Source organism: Phascolarctos cinereus, unplaced genomic scaffold (genome assembly GCF_003287225.1).
Source record: "Phascolarctos cinereus isolate Bilbo 61053 unplaced genomic scaffold, phaCin_HiC Scaffold_3;HRSCAF=262, whole genome shotgun sequence".
Classification (NCBI taxonomy): Eukaryota; Metazoa; Chordata; class Mammalia; order Diprotodontia; family Phascolarctidae; genus Phascolarctos; species Phascolarctos cinereus.
In genome coordinates, this window is record NW_027555736.1 from 100,212,506 (window position 1) to 100,227,595 (window position 15,090).

Consider the following 15,090-nt stretch of genomic DNA (forward strand, 5'->3'; position numbering starts at 1 on the left):
CAAGGAGTGTAATGTGTTGTAGCAGAAGAGTGCTCAATTTGAATTTATAAGACCAGGATTCAGATTATTGCTCTGCCGTTTACTACAAAATTGATATGACCTCAGGCAAAATAAGGGTGTTTGATAAATAATCTCCAAGGTTCCTTTGTGTTCTAAATTTTTGAGTCTATAATGTGTCATGTGAGGATGCAACTGTTTTTTAAATTTTTGAAAACATTAATTACAGAGTTTGGGAAAAGACTTCATCTCTATATAATCCAACCAATATCAGAAATGAATCCCCACTTTAACATACCCGACCAATGGACATCCAACCTCTGCCTAAAGATCTCTATTGAGGAGGATCCTGCCATCTCCCAAGAGACTGCATTCAACTTTAGAAAGTTCTTGACTATTAGGATAGTTTTTCCACTTTGTAACTTCCATCCATTGCTCCTGGTTCTGCCTTTTGGGCCTAAAAAGAACAATGTCCTTCTTCCACATGAAAGCTCTCCAGATAATTAAACACAACAATAAGCTATTCTGTCTTCTTCAGATTCAGTGTACCTAGTTACCACAGCTGATCTTCATATGACATGGACTCAAGTCTGTTACCCCGTTTACCCTCTTCTGGATACTCTCCAGTTTATCAGTATCCTTCATCAGCTGGAACCCAGAACTGAACACAATACTCTAAGTGTGGTCTGATCAGGAAAGACTGTCACTTCTTTATTCCTGAAAGTTCTACCTTCTTAATGTAGTCCAGGAGACATTAGCTTTTTTGCCTGCCATGTCATACATACCATTAACTTATATCGAAGTGGAACACTACACCAAAACCCTTGATCTTTCTCAGACAAAACTGTTACTTAACCTAATTTTTTTTAACCTAAGTTTAAGACTGAATCACCAATAATTTTATCATAGCAGATTTATCCCAGTGCTCTAGCTTCTCATGATCTTTTTTGTAACCTAACTCTTGTTATTCAGGGTATTAGCTATCCCTCCCAGCTTAAGGTCATGTTACAGTTTGATAAAGGATACTATCTATGCTTTTATACAAATCATTAATTTTTTAAAATGTTAAACAACACAGGACCAACCACAGGTCTGATACACTCTGTAAGAGACTTCCTCCCAAGGGAAGCACTGAACATTAACAACTATTTATTGAGACTGGTCATTCATCTAGCTCTAAATTCATCTAACTATATTAACATATATATTATATTATATACATATAGTATATTATATATAATATATATTGATATGTAACTGTATTAACTATATTAATATCTAGCCCACATCTCTCCTATTTATTCCCTAAGAATAGTATAAGATGCTTTACCAGATGCTTTGCTAAAATCTAGGTCAACTATATCAGTCAAACCATCAGTAATTATTTATTAAGCACTTACGTGTGCCAGGCACTGTGCTGCTCAGCACTGGGTATACAGAGAAAGGCAAAAAACAGCCTTGTTCTCAAGGAGCTCACAGTCTAACAGAGGAGACAACATGGCAACAATTGTGCAAATAAGATATACACAGGATAAATCGGAGATAATCGACAAAAGGAAGGCACTAGCATTAAGGATAATCACGAAAAGGCTCGTGCAGAAAGTGGGATTTCACTTGGGACTTGAAGGAACCCAGGAGGTACAGATGAGAAGGGAGAGTATTCCAGGCTTGAGGGACACAGCCAATTCTGTGAAAATGCACAAAGTTGAGATAAAATGTCTTGTGCAAGGAACAGCAAAGAGGCCAGTCTGACTGGATCATAAAGTAGATGGAAGTGAGGTATAAATAAGACTGGAAAGATAGGAGGGGGCCAGATTATTAAGTGCTTTAAACACCAAACAGAAGATTTTATAGTTGATCCTGGAGGTGATAGCCTTTGCAGTTTTTTGAATAGAGCACTGAGATGATTAAACCTGCACTTTAGGAAGCTCAGTTTGACAGCTGAGTAGAAGATTGACTATAGTAGGGAGAAACTTAGGGCAGGGAGACTTACCAGCATGCTATTTCAATAGTCAGGGTGTGAGGAGATGGGGCCCTGCCCCTGAGTGGTGATGGTGTCAGAGGAGAGAAGGCACATAAAAGCTTTTTCCAAAGAAAAATAGACCTTGGCACCTACCCAGCAAAACTGAGTATAATCCTTCAGGGGGAAAAATGGACATGTAGTGAAATAGAGGACTTTCAAACGTTCTTGATGAAAAGACCAGAGCTGAATAGAAAATTCGACTTTCAAGTACAAGACTGAAGAGAAGCATGAAAAGGTAAACAGGAAAGAGAAATCATAAGGGAATTATTAAAGTTGAACTGTTTACATTTGTACATGGAAAGATGAGACCTTTCTCAGTATTAGGGTAGTAGAAGGGAATATATATAGACAGAGGGCACAGGGTGAGTTGAATATGAAGGGATGATATCTAAAAAATAAAATTATGTGAGAGGATTGTACAGGGAGAAGGAGAAAGGGAGAAGTAGAATGGGGTAAATTATCTCATATGAAAGAGGGAGGAAAAAGCTTTTTCCGTGGAGGAGAAGAAGGGGGAGGTGAAAAGGAATGAATGAATCTTACTCTCATTGGATTTGGCTTAAGGAGGGAATAACGTACACCCTCCATTGAGTATGGAAATCTGTCTTACCCTACAGGAAAATAGGTGGGAAGAGGATAAGAGAGGAGGAGATGATAGAAGGGAGGGCAGATTGGGAGAGTGGGTAATTAGAAGCAAAAACTTTTGAGGAGGGACAGGGTCAAAGGAAAGAATGAATAAATGGGAGGTGGGATAGGATGAAGGGAAATATAGTTAGTTTTTCACAACACAGCTATTATGGAAGTGTTTTGCATGACTACATATGTATAACCTGTATCGAGTTGCTTGCCTTCTCAATGAGGGTGGGTGAGCAAGGAGGAAGGGAGAGAATTTGGAACCCAAAATTTTAAAAACAAAGATTAAAACTTGTTTTTACACACAACTGGGAAATAAGATATACAGGCAATGGGGCATAGAAATCTATTCTGCCCTACAGGAAAATAGAAGGGGGAGGGGATAAGAGAAGGGGAAGGGATAGAAGGGAGGGCAAATCAGAGGAAGGGATATTCAGAATGCATGCCATCTTGGACTGGGGGAAGGGGAAAGTTGGAACTCAAGATCTTGTGGAAGTGAATGTTGAAAGCTAAAAATAAATTAATTTTAAAAAATAAAAATAAAAATTCACAACCTGTCCCCAAAACATCTTTCCAGACCCACTGTGTATTACTTGCCCTCTCACAGTCTGAAATCAAGCCCTACTGGCTTCTTTGTTTCTCATAAATGACACTCCATCTTCTCTTTGTGATAGCACCAGCCATCCTCCCCCCCCCCAGTCTAGAAGGTATTTCCTCCTTACCTCAAAGAATCCATTCTTCCTCTAAAATACAGCTTAAGCACCATTTCCTTATTCCAAAGTGCTAGTGCTCTCCCTTGCAAAACTACCTCGGTAGTGGAGTTTAAGTAGGAAAATGACATGGTCAGCTCTGCAGTTAAGGAGAATCACTTTGACAACACTGGGGAGGATGGTCTACCATTATGGGGAGAGGTTTGAGATAGGGAGATCAATGTTAGGAGGCCTTTGCAAGAATCTGAGCAAATGAGGCAGCTAGGTGGTGCTGTGGATAGAGCACCGGCCCCAAAGTCAGGAGGACCTGAGTTCAAATCCAGCCTCAGACCAAACACTTGACACTTACTAGCTTTACCCTGGGCAAGACACTTAACCCCAATTGCCTAAACATAAAATAAAATAAAATAAAATCATCTCTTCTTAATCTGTTTTCCAGGTCATTTGTCTAAGATTTTATACTAGATGTAGATCTTATACTAAGCTGTTAACTCCCAATTCAAGTCTTTCTTCTTAATATCTCCTTTCTTTTCTAATTCTTTTTTCTAGCGCTCTCATTTCATTTGTGATATATATATATGTATATATTTATATATTTAATTCTTGTTCATTTCTTGTACTAATTCTGGTTTACAACCTATATTTTTCTTTGAAGCTTTTCTTATAAGTGATTTTGTGTTATTTCCTTCTTCTGGCTTTTTGTCTTGAGCATCCCTGGCGCTGTATTAGCACTTTTGGATGGGAATCCTTTTTGTTGTTATTGTTTACTCATTCTTAAGCTTTACTTTCTAATTGGTACTTTGTATAAGGGCCAAGCTCTGTGCACTTCTGCAGGGAATGTCTTGGCTTTATTTGGTACTGTTTTGTATTCCTTAGGGTCTTAACTGCTGCTTTCTGTAGGTATTGAGTGCTTTATATTTTTCAGGGATCTGAAGGGAGGGCTCAAGGCAGGAACTTAATGTGCAAACTTTCAGTGTGCCCTGAGTTCACAAAGGGCAAAGTCAAGGGAAAAATCTGATTGCTGCCTACTTGGTCTGTGCTTTTCAAGCCCCTGACACCAGTTTGCATCTGGGTGATAGGCCAGCCTGTGGTTGGAGCTCCAATAGACTGCTGCTGGCCCCAGACCCTTTCACCTAGCTGGAAGACTACAGATTCAGAGCAATAGAACTGCAGGCTTTCCCTTGGTCTGAGCTTCATACTTTGGTCACTAAACTGCAGGCCTCAGACTAGGCTGGGATCTCAATGCATTACCTGACTGAAGTGGATCCGTGTCATATAGTTGCTGTTTACTTTTATCTTTCTCAGCACAAAACCTCAGGCTAGATGTGAACTGGATCTGTTGGATGGGCAACTCTTTCTTTTCCTGGAACACAACTGCAAATCAGCCTCATTGCCTAGCCCTTCTACTCAGCTCTGGAGCTACAGAGTTCAACCAGCTCCTGCTCTTACTTCTACATAGTTAGGGTGAGTACTTTGCTGGATCCATATCCACTTTTGCTCTGGAATACATCTGCAGGTCATACCTCACTCGGGTTCCCACCTACATCCTCTCTGTATGTGCAAACCAGCTCTGGGGTTAGAAAAACACCACACAGCTGCCTGCTGGCTCCTATTCCTGTTCCTTAAGCTAGAAAAATGACTCAATGTATTTTCTCCTTGAATTTCAAACTCTCCCACCCCCCACCTTTAACCTCCCTCCATCCTCACTACTTTGTCACTCATCTTAGATCTTTGTTGGATTAATTGTGGGGAGAGCTAGGCTATACTGCATCCTCCTAGTCCACCATCTTAGCCATTCTCCTCTAGTAGTCATTTAATAGATACTTTTAAGAGCATCTCAGTATATGTGCTGTGTTGAAAGAGTTTTGTTTGGAGTGGCTCTCCCTAGACAAGGAGTGATTTTACTAAGCAAAATTAATAAGACAGCTGATTTTACTACCTACGTGACTCCCGTAGAGACATCATAAAAGGAAAACCAAATGGAAGACTGCTTATTTTTGCAATCTATTTTGTAACTTTGATTTACAATCAGAAATTCTATGTAACTTTAATTTACAGAAGTAAGGGCCCCTAAAGAGTATTATTATACATAGGATACAAATCTTTTCTGTTTTGGTTGTTTTTCCCCTGGAGACTTGCCATGTTATTTGTCTAACTATCAGGAGATCATCATATTGATAAGCATTTAGAATTACACTTGTCATAGGTAAATTATCTGTTTCAAAGCTCTCATTTTATAAATTAGGAAACTGAGGCCTAGGAAAGAAAAGTATATATTTTTAAAGTCAGACAGCAGAACTAGATCTACTTGCCAAAGCTAGAACAAGACATTTATGCACCATAGACAAGGTTCAAAAATTGTGCCCCAAATAGGACTGTCTCTTAGAGGTTTTGAGTTTTATATAATACCTGTAATTTGACTTATTATAAAATTAATATCTGTATGCTGTGAAGAATAGACTTCTCTAGCATTGAATATTTGTGCATAGATTTTTTAAAAAATTAGTCTCTTGAGTTAACCCCCTTTCTCCAGCATATTACATATTAAGCAGCTTGCCTCCCCACTAGAACTAGGCCTGTTAAACTCCAAGGGTTCTTTCTGCTATGCCATAATATCTCATTTCATCCCTCATATTCATACAACTTCCTATCATAACCCTTCCAGGGAGCAAAACCAAGAAACAGAAAGGTAGTCTCAGATCACTCAGACAAAAGCCTGAGCAAGCAAATCAGATTAGACTGAATTCTGATGGCTCTAGAATAAAACTATAACAAATATTATAATCATGCCATCTCTTATGTGTGAAAATGACATTTTAGACCTCAGTCAACAAGCCTTTACTAAGCTCTTATACTCTAGGTACAAGGACAAGAATGCTGTCAAGGAGCTTTAGGGGAGATATCCAGTACATCTCTAAGTTTATACAGAAGAAACACTAAATAAATATAGGTTGATTACGGGGAGAGGGCACTAGCAGAAGTACTGAAAGGCTTCATGGAAAGAGCAGTGCCTAAGCCCAGGGGTGGGGAACCTATGGCCTTCTAGGTTCTTGGGTGTGAGCTTTTGACTGAGTCCAAGTTTTACAGAACAAATCCTTTTATTAAGAGGATTTGTTCTGTGAAGTTTGAATTCAGAAGGCCTCACTTAAGGACCTAGAGGGCCACATGTGGCCTCAAGGCTGCAGGCTCCCCACTCCTGGTCTAAGTTGAGACTTGAAGGAAGTAAGGGATTCTGTAAGAAAGCAGTGATGAAGGGCCATTCCAGGCATGAAAAACAGTGCCTCTGCACAATCAGGAGATGGAGAGTTTGTGAGGACCAGAAATGAGACCATTTTTGGCTAGACCACAGAATTCAGGAAAGGAGAAGAGAGGTTAGTAAAATATATTAAGGCTAGAAAAGGAAGTTGGAGCCAGGTTGTAAAGGATTTTAACTGCCAAAGAAGAATTTCTATTAGATCCTGAAGGCATTAGACAGCCCCTAAAGTTTGAGGAGGAGAACAACATGGTCAAACCTGCAACCTCCTTTATAATATCTCCTTTCTAATTTATTTGGGAGTTTTTCCCCAAAAGGGCATTGGATTTTGATTTAGAAGACTTGAGTTCAAGTCCCAGCTCTACTACATACTTCTTGAGTGACATTGGACAAGTCACTTCTCTAGACCTTAGTTTGAAGGCCTAGATGATCTCCAAGGGCCTTTCTGACTCTTAGTTCATGACCTTACGTTGGTGAATATGTACTTGTCCATCTACCTCCTCAACCATTGCCACAGTAAATAACAGCACTGATTTGTGAGACAACTAGCCAGGATGAGGTATACAATATATATTCCTGGAATAGAATGAAAGCTAACTGGCTAGGAGAAAAATCAGACAGGACTTTGTCAGCAGGGCCTTGGCCTGTCACTAAGTTAACTAGCTCTAGACAGACATGTCACCAAAGGAATAGATTCCAAAACCACACATGTTATTTGTTATTTCTAATGACTTGATCTATGTTAAATATGCTTTTAAGCATTACCATATTACAACAATGATTGTTGAAATTGTCACTTCTTATAACCACCTGACTTGTTAGAGTTTGTTTACATGTACAATCTTTTACGGGGGGGAAGAAATGTGACTTTTAAATATTTTCCATAAATTCAGAGACAATTTGAAAAGAGAATGTAGTACAATAAAATAGGATAATTAAGCAAGAAGAGTAGAGAAGCCATGCACTTAAAGGTAATTACAGCAAACCCTCCACTAGTGCTACAAGGCAAGAGGCCAAGGTCTAAGTGATTTTTAACCACGATCAGGACTTGAAAGGTAAAAAGGAAAGTGGATGCTATTCCACTGTGTGCCAAATAGCTAAGGAAACATTTATTAGCCTTTCTCTTGCCAAAAAAGATACCTGATATTCAGAACGCCCAATTTGAAGTCAGATCTAGATTCTAATCCTACTTCTGACCCTAGCTGCATGACCATGAGCAAGTCATTTAATCTTTCCAAGTTTTAAATTTGTAAAACGGGGTTAATAAAATGTATTACCTACCTCAAAAGGTTGTTATAGGGCTCAAAGAAAACATAAACTGCTTTGCAAATCTTAAAGGGCTATGGAAATGGCATGTGGTGGTCGTGGTGGTGGTAGTAGTGGTAGTCTAAAAGAAACTCTTTCATTATGCTTAACCTTGTGACCCTCTCTCATATCTCAGTGACATTTCACTCAAAGCACTCATGAAATTTATATGGAAAGAACACTGCGGTAATTTCTCTCTTTTTTTTCCTTTTTTTAATTTTTTCATTAATTCCTCTTTTGCCATAAACCTGCTGTATGACCTTGACCAAATCATTTACCCTTTCTGATCCTCTTCATCTAGAAAATGATGAGTTAATGCCAAAGAAAGAATATGTATACAATGATCTGCTTGGGGAACAGAAAGAAAATATTAGAACTTCTATTTGTAGTTTTTATCTAAAAAATTTTAAGAAAGTGAGCTAGTTATATTTGATACGCAGATTGATACTGATACCCTTACTTGGTCAGTGTGTTACATGGTTACGTGTCACATATGGTATTCAGGTGTTTCACAGGTAAACACACGAGTAACACCATTTGTTGGACAGGAGAACACGGGAAGGCTCCTAACACTAACAGGTGTTCTAGCACAGGTTCACTTTTGATCCAGTCAGACAGGAAGATAGTTTGGAGGGGTTAAATAAGCTTACTTTATTCTAGTCTAGTCTTCTCAGAAGGGTTGCTGATAATGGGAGCACCAACTCCTACAGTATTCCCTAAGCATACTTCTTGCAGGGGCAGGCAAGAATAGGAGTATAATTCCTTCAAGTCTCCTAAGCCTCAGTGAGGGCCAGTTGAGGCAAGCACACAGACTCCCCCAAGCCTTGATGGGGACCAATCAAGGCAGGTACAAGCAGTCCTGTATGCATTAGCCAAATCCCCCAAATGGGTCCCCCACTCACTGACCAGTGCCCACTTGCTTTTTGGGCAACACACAAAGAAGGCATCTTGCCAACATTAAGCACACAGGTTAACTTTGGCAATATCGTCAAGACCTAGCATAGGGCAGGTGTACATTATGGCATTCCATGCAAGCGTGGTGGAGATGTTCTCGACCATAATCCATAGGAAATATTATCTAGGATCCTGGAATGATCTTGGAACTAAAAAGACTAACAAAATCCTCCTTACACACACTAAAATTCACCTTACTTACAGCAAGCTATCCTGAGAGAAAAATGGGAATTCCACAGAACAGAAAGTTAATTGTGGTGTCTTCATTCATTTGTTCGCATTTGGCATATTGTGACATAGTGCAGTTTACATATTCATAGTCAGGTGGCTTTATGGATTATATTATCTAGTTTTAGCTAAACTAACCCTCACCAAATGGACATGTGGTTTTACAGGATTTCTTCAAAGAAACCTTGGATTGATTATAATGTTAATAATTCAAGCACAAACAATAAAATGTTAGAGCTGCATTTTGTACCCCTCGTAGTAACTTCTTTATCAAACATATTAACAAGTTTTACACACACACACACACACACACACACACACACACACACATATTTATAAGTTGTATGTACTACTGTATTAACATGTGATAGATACTATAAAACGTTCACAAAACAAACTTAAAAGGATGAAATAAAACAGCAAAAAAATTTATTCGTCAGAGTGTACAGTCAGAATAGTTTGGAACCTCTGGCATAGAAGATGTCTTAAGTCTAAGGTCTCTCCTAGATCTAGAATTTTCTGCTTTAAGAAGTCTGGAAATTCACACACCTGCTCCCCTTAATTAGTGGAAGAAAATCTCTGCTTTCTCTGTTAGACTTCTTTTCTCAATAGTTGTCTCTCTTAATGTTGCATCACTGCTACTTCCCTATTGCCCACTATGCTTCTCTCTTATAGGCAAATGGACTTGAAGAAAAACGAAAGACGTGTTCACTTCCTAAAAATATTTACCAAAAGAGTATGAGATTTTAGTCCTTGTTTAAGGCTGACCTTACAGAGAAAACAGTCTTTTAAAATACTGTATGGAATGTACTACTGACAAGATATTTTTTAAAAATTAGGTATAGAAATGCTCAAAGTAATACTTTTTATTGAGTGCTATTTTTATAGAAACTTATTTAAAAGCTTCCATTTGTCTGTTCAGTATCTTATCAGTATATTAATAATCTGACACTTCTTTTTCGTAAGGGATTAAAACCTCCATCAGTATCTTACATGGAAAAGTGACCCTAGCTTCTTGAAGGCTATGCCAATGGGAACCCACTCTACCAAGTTAGAAAGGTTTTGAGTTTGAGCCTAGCAATGGGTTGGGTTGCCTGTCATCTGAGGCCAGCCTAAAGGTCTTTTATCACCAGGATGAGTTATGAATTTTGGAGCCATCTTGAAACATCCTATAAGGTGTAGAGAGATTGTGATTTGCAGTGATGGATAAAGTATCCATTCCAGTGAAATCTCAGATCTCTTTAAGTATGGGAATAGAGGAATGTTTACTTAATTTGTTTTTTAAGTCACAAAATTCTCCTTCTGGCTTTCAGTTGTTTTACTGTAACTATCTGAACCCCATTCTTGACAGGTTTGTTTTTTGAAAAATATAATTTTTTAAAAATTTAAAATGGAGGGAAAATTTCATTACTTACACAGCATCTGCAAGTACACGTACCACTTTGGCAATAGGCAATTACAACAGCACTTTTGTGTATACCACATTTGACCTATCCCACCAAAATAGCCATTCAGAAGTCATTCTCCCCTTATTAAGAATGCACCACCCATATAGCATCGCCCATATAGCCACCCATATAGCTGAGTGACTCTGCCCATGATCACTGCACATTTCCAGGGCCATGGAGCCAAACTAATGGAATTAGCTTCATATCTTGGAGTTAGTGTAGAACTGTAGCCAAGAAGCACAGAACTATGGAAGCAAAACTGTGTATCGAGTGAGAAACTGCTCTTAAACTATTCTTTAAGAGTGCCTTGAGCGTTATAGTAGCTTAATACATGCTTGTTTATTGAATTGAATCGTCTTAAGTTTCTGAATAGCTGATGTGGCTGCTTTGCTGATAAAGCAGTTTCCCAGAAGCTGTGTGACAAAAGCTCATTACCTTGGATAATCTGGAAGGAGGGTGAAAGGGTTTCTTTCTTTTCTAGCAAGAGAGTGTTTTTAGTGATGTTTCCCTGATGTCAGAAAGGGTAACCTTTATATTTATCTGCTTTGTTTCCTTCTTTTGGCTTATGAAACTACTCAGCAACAAGGACTGTCTTACCATTGATAGAAACATCATAGCAAATTGTACAGTATGATTGTTACTTATTGAACATGAAGAAGAAATAGACTTTGCAAAAAAGCAACTAGATAGGAGATAGTCTGAATAACTTCATACAGGTTACATGGCCTTATATCTGGCCACGTTAAAGAAATCTTATGTCAGAGTTGGAAAGGATTTAGTCCAACCCATTCCTAACCAAAGGCCCCCTCTACTCATGACCAAAAAGTCGTCATCATCAAGCCTCTACCTAAAAATCTCCAGTGATGGAGAGTCTGCTCACTACCTCCTGAAGCAGCCCATTCCACATGTAAATACCCCAAATTGTTAGGAAATTCTTCGTAATATCAAACTTAGATCTGTCTTGCAGCTTCCACTGATTACTTCAGTTTCTGCCCACTTGGGATTATGTAAAACAAGTGTCTCTTCCACATGGCATCCTTCAAATACTTGAAAAGTTATCATATAAGTTATTCTTTCTCCAGGATAATTATTCCTGGCTCCTTCAACCATTACTTTTTTTGATCTAGTGTTCAGTCCTTTGACCATTCTGGTCACCTTCTTCTAGATGTATTGTCTTGGCAGTGATTTCCTAAGTATTATCCAGAACTGAATATAGTTATGTCAGATAGATATACTCTGTATAGTCTGACTAGGTCAGAGGAGAGCAGAACTATCATTTTCCTCATTCTGAATACTTTGCCTCTTTTAATTCAACCTAAAATAACATTTGATTTTTTTATTGTTTCACTGCTGACTGTTCCCTAAAATCTTCCTATCTCTTTTCATGTAAGTTGTTTTTTAACTCATGCCCAAAAATGTTCCATTTGATTAAATTTCATCTTATTAGATTAATTGTGTCATTTTTCCTTTCAAACTTTGTGAATTCTAAATTTGTCATCCAGGGACATGTGTAAGCATGATCTTGCCTTTTAAGAAGTTACAGTCTAGTAGACAATATGGGTAACTAATCATTCAAAAACTATAATTAATATAAAAATTATAAACATACAAAAATGATGTTGAAGATTTTAGTATCAGAAAACTAAACTGAAAAATTGGAGATTAACTATAGAATAAACAGGGTGACCATCTTAGAGGTATGCACCTATAGATCTTAACTATCATAAGAAGACAAATAGTTATTCCTACAGTAGTGTTTCTAGGCATACGTTCACATACGGGAGATCTTGGATACCATAATCAATTAGAATCTTTGAATACGAAGGACAGTGATATAGAGTAAAATCACAAATGTAATCTCTTGCAAATATGTTGGGCAGTATGGAGAGAAAAGGACAAGCAAGGTAGCAGAAAAATGTGTACTTTATGTAAAAGAATCAGTTATTTCCAAGCATTTTAGTAGCACTGTGCAAATAAGAGATTAGCTGTTCATGAAAGTAGGACTTTAATTATGAAGACTTTGCCATTTCTGTTACACTGTGTATTTGGAAGCCATTACAAAGATACAAGATGGAAAGTAAGAGTCATATTTGTGAGGAATAGCAAGGAGGACAATTTGGTCGTAATATAAGAGAAATAACATAAGGATTAAAAGACAGATTGGATCCAAGTTGTGAAGGGCTTTAAAAGCTAAAATAAAAATTTGCATTTGATCCTAAAAAGGCAACAGTCATCCATTAGTTTTATTAAGTAGAGTTGTAACATGATGAGACTTGCACCTTGGGGAAAAACCACTTTGAAGAACAGATTGGACAGGGAAGAGGCCTAAGGCAGGGAGATAAATTAGAACATTATTGCAGTTGTCTAGGCTAGAGGTGAGGAGGACCTGAACTGTGGCCCTGTGCATATCAAGGAAACAGATACAAAAGATGTGGAAGTAGAAATGACAAAATTTAACAATTGATTGGATCTGTGGAAAAGAGACAGTGAAGAGTCTAATAAAACATATAGGCTGAGAATCTGCATGACTGGAAGGTTGGTGTTAACCTTGACAGAAATAGGGCTATGAAGATAGGAAAGGGGTGGATAAATATATTGTTCACTTCTGGACACATTTAATTAGAGATACCAAGGGGAGATCCCATTTGAAATATCCAGTAGGCAGATGGAAATGCAAGACTAAAGCTCAAGCTAGAGAGTAGGGCTAGTTATAATAATAATGATGATGACGATAGCTAGCATTTATGTGGTGTTTACAATGTGCTGGGCTCTGTATTAAATACTTTACAAATATTATCTCATTTGAGACTCACAACAACCTTGGGAACTAGGTGCTATTATTATCTTCATTTTACAGTTGAGGAAACTGAGGCAAACAGAGGTTTAGTAATTTGCCTAGGCACAAAGCTAGTAAGTATCTGAGGCTGGATTTAAACTGAGGTCTTTCTGATTCCAGAGCCAGTACTTTATCCACTGCACCATCTAGGTGCCTGTAAGATATATAAATTTGGGAGCTATCTTCATAGACGTGATAATTAAATCCACATTGGAGCTGATGAGATCAGCAAGTGAATATAGAGAATATGAGAGCATAGCACAGAGTCTTGGGATACACCCATAATTAAGGGGTGTAAACATGTTATGGGAAGGTGGGTATGCTATCTACCCAGCAGTTTGTGACTGAATTTCTAAAATAGGTGCTGAAGAAATGGTTTAGTTGTGGGAATGGGAAGTGTATAGTCCTAGCAGAAAGGAGGTATGAGTAGGTAAGAAAATCAGAGGGCCTAGGAGCAGGTTCATTTGATCATAACTAACTTGCTGTGAGTGGAGGAGGCAGGCTCTAGCAGAGACCAAACCACCCCAGCCACTTTAAAAATCAAAGATCCATCTTTAATGTGATCATGTTGTGAAAGTTGAATAGAAATTTTGCATCGCTAGAATTAAGCATCAAGGAAAGGGTGGGGCTTTCAGTAGAGACCTTTGTGTACCAAAATTTACCTTTTTTAGACTGAGGTTTGTGTTGTCAGCCTTGTCCAAGATCATCTTTGTAACATATTGTAATAAAAATTGGCATCTGATCAAGGTGGTCCAATATATATGCTCAAGATAATAACATAGATTTTTGAATATTTGTCACAGATTGTTCATGATTATATGTATTTAGTTCAATTAACATGCCTTTTTTAATGTCTGATTAGAGAAGAGTAATTCACTCAAAAGGTTTAATGTTACCACATTTATATGTATCTTTGCATGCTTTATGAAAACTGAGAAAATTTTCACCAAATCTTCTTTTAACCACTCTAAGATTCTTCCTGCTTTGAAACTGTGACCGTATATAGCTAGTAGAAGTTTTTATAAGTGAAATGTGTTTTTCCTTGTCCTAAGGCAAGACAGTTTTTAAGGGATGGCTAGTTGTTTGCCACTAGAAGTGAGAATATCATCAGGCAGTTTGTCATCATTCATTTCTCTGTCTTCATCTACATGTCCTACTCCTCTCCCTCTTACCTCCCCACTTCATCTGTAGCCATGGGGAAAATGTTAGGATTGAGATGAGACTGTAACAATTATTTGTCCTCCATTTTCTGGAATTCAGTGATACTAAGCCCCAGACCTTAAATTTGAAAGTAAAGATGATTCTAAATATAAATGCCATCTTGTAATCGTTGCCAAATCATCTTTTTCTCAGAGACAGGATGCCAAAACCCTGTGGTCACTTTTCATTTTTAATTGAAGTTTTCATTGACACAAGAAATGGTAGAAGGGAAAAATTTTAGAATATGGAATATAACTGCCACTAGGTAGGCCTTAGCTTTGGGGTTTGAACTTGATGACCTCTCAGGGCCTTTTGAGCTCTTAACCTGTGATTCTATGGCAAATTATTATTACTAATTAATAAGTAGGGAGATTCTCAAATAGTAGAAAAAGTTGCCAGACAGGCAGTGGTCCAGGAACAAGATATTCATATAACTCACTTTAACCTACTTTGGTGAAAAGATTCTAGAGAAATTATATAAACAGGGAAAACTCTTCATCTTCTGC

General features: G+C 37.9%; 1 protein-coding gene across 4 annotated transcripts in view; it reads left to right on the forward strand.

Annotated features, from left to right (window-relative positions):
* Positions 1 to 15,090, forward strand: part of BBIP1 (BBSome interacting protein 1) — a 35,219-nt gene that overhangs the window by 16,742 nt on the left and 3,387 nt on the right. For 3 of the 4 annotated variants that reach the window (XM_020988011.2, XM_078151060.1, XM_020988013.2), the window contains one exon: positions 4,666 to 4,824. The exons of the other annotated variant lie outside the window; for it this stretch is intronic. The gene's annotated coding sequence lies outside the window, so the exon portion shown is untranslated. The remainder of the gene's footprint in view (positions 1 to 4,665; positions 4,825 to 15,090) is intronic. 4 annotated transcript variants of the gene reach the window in all.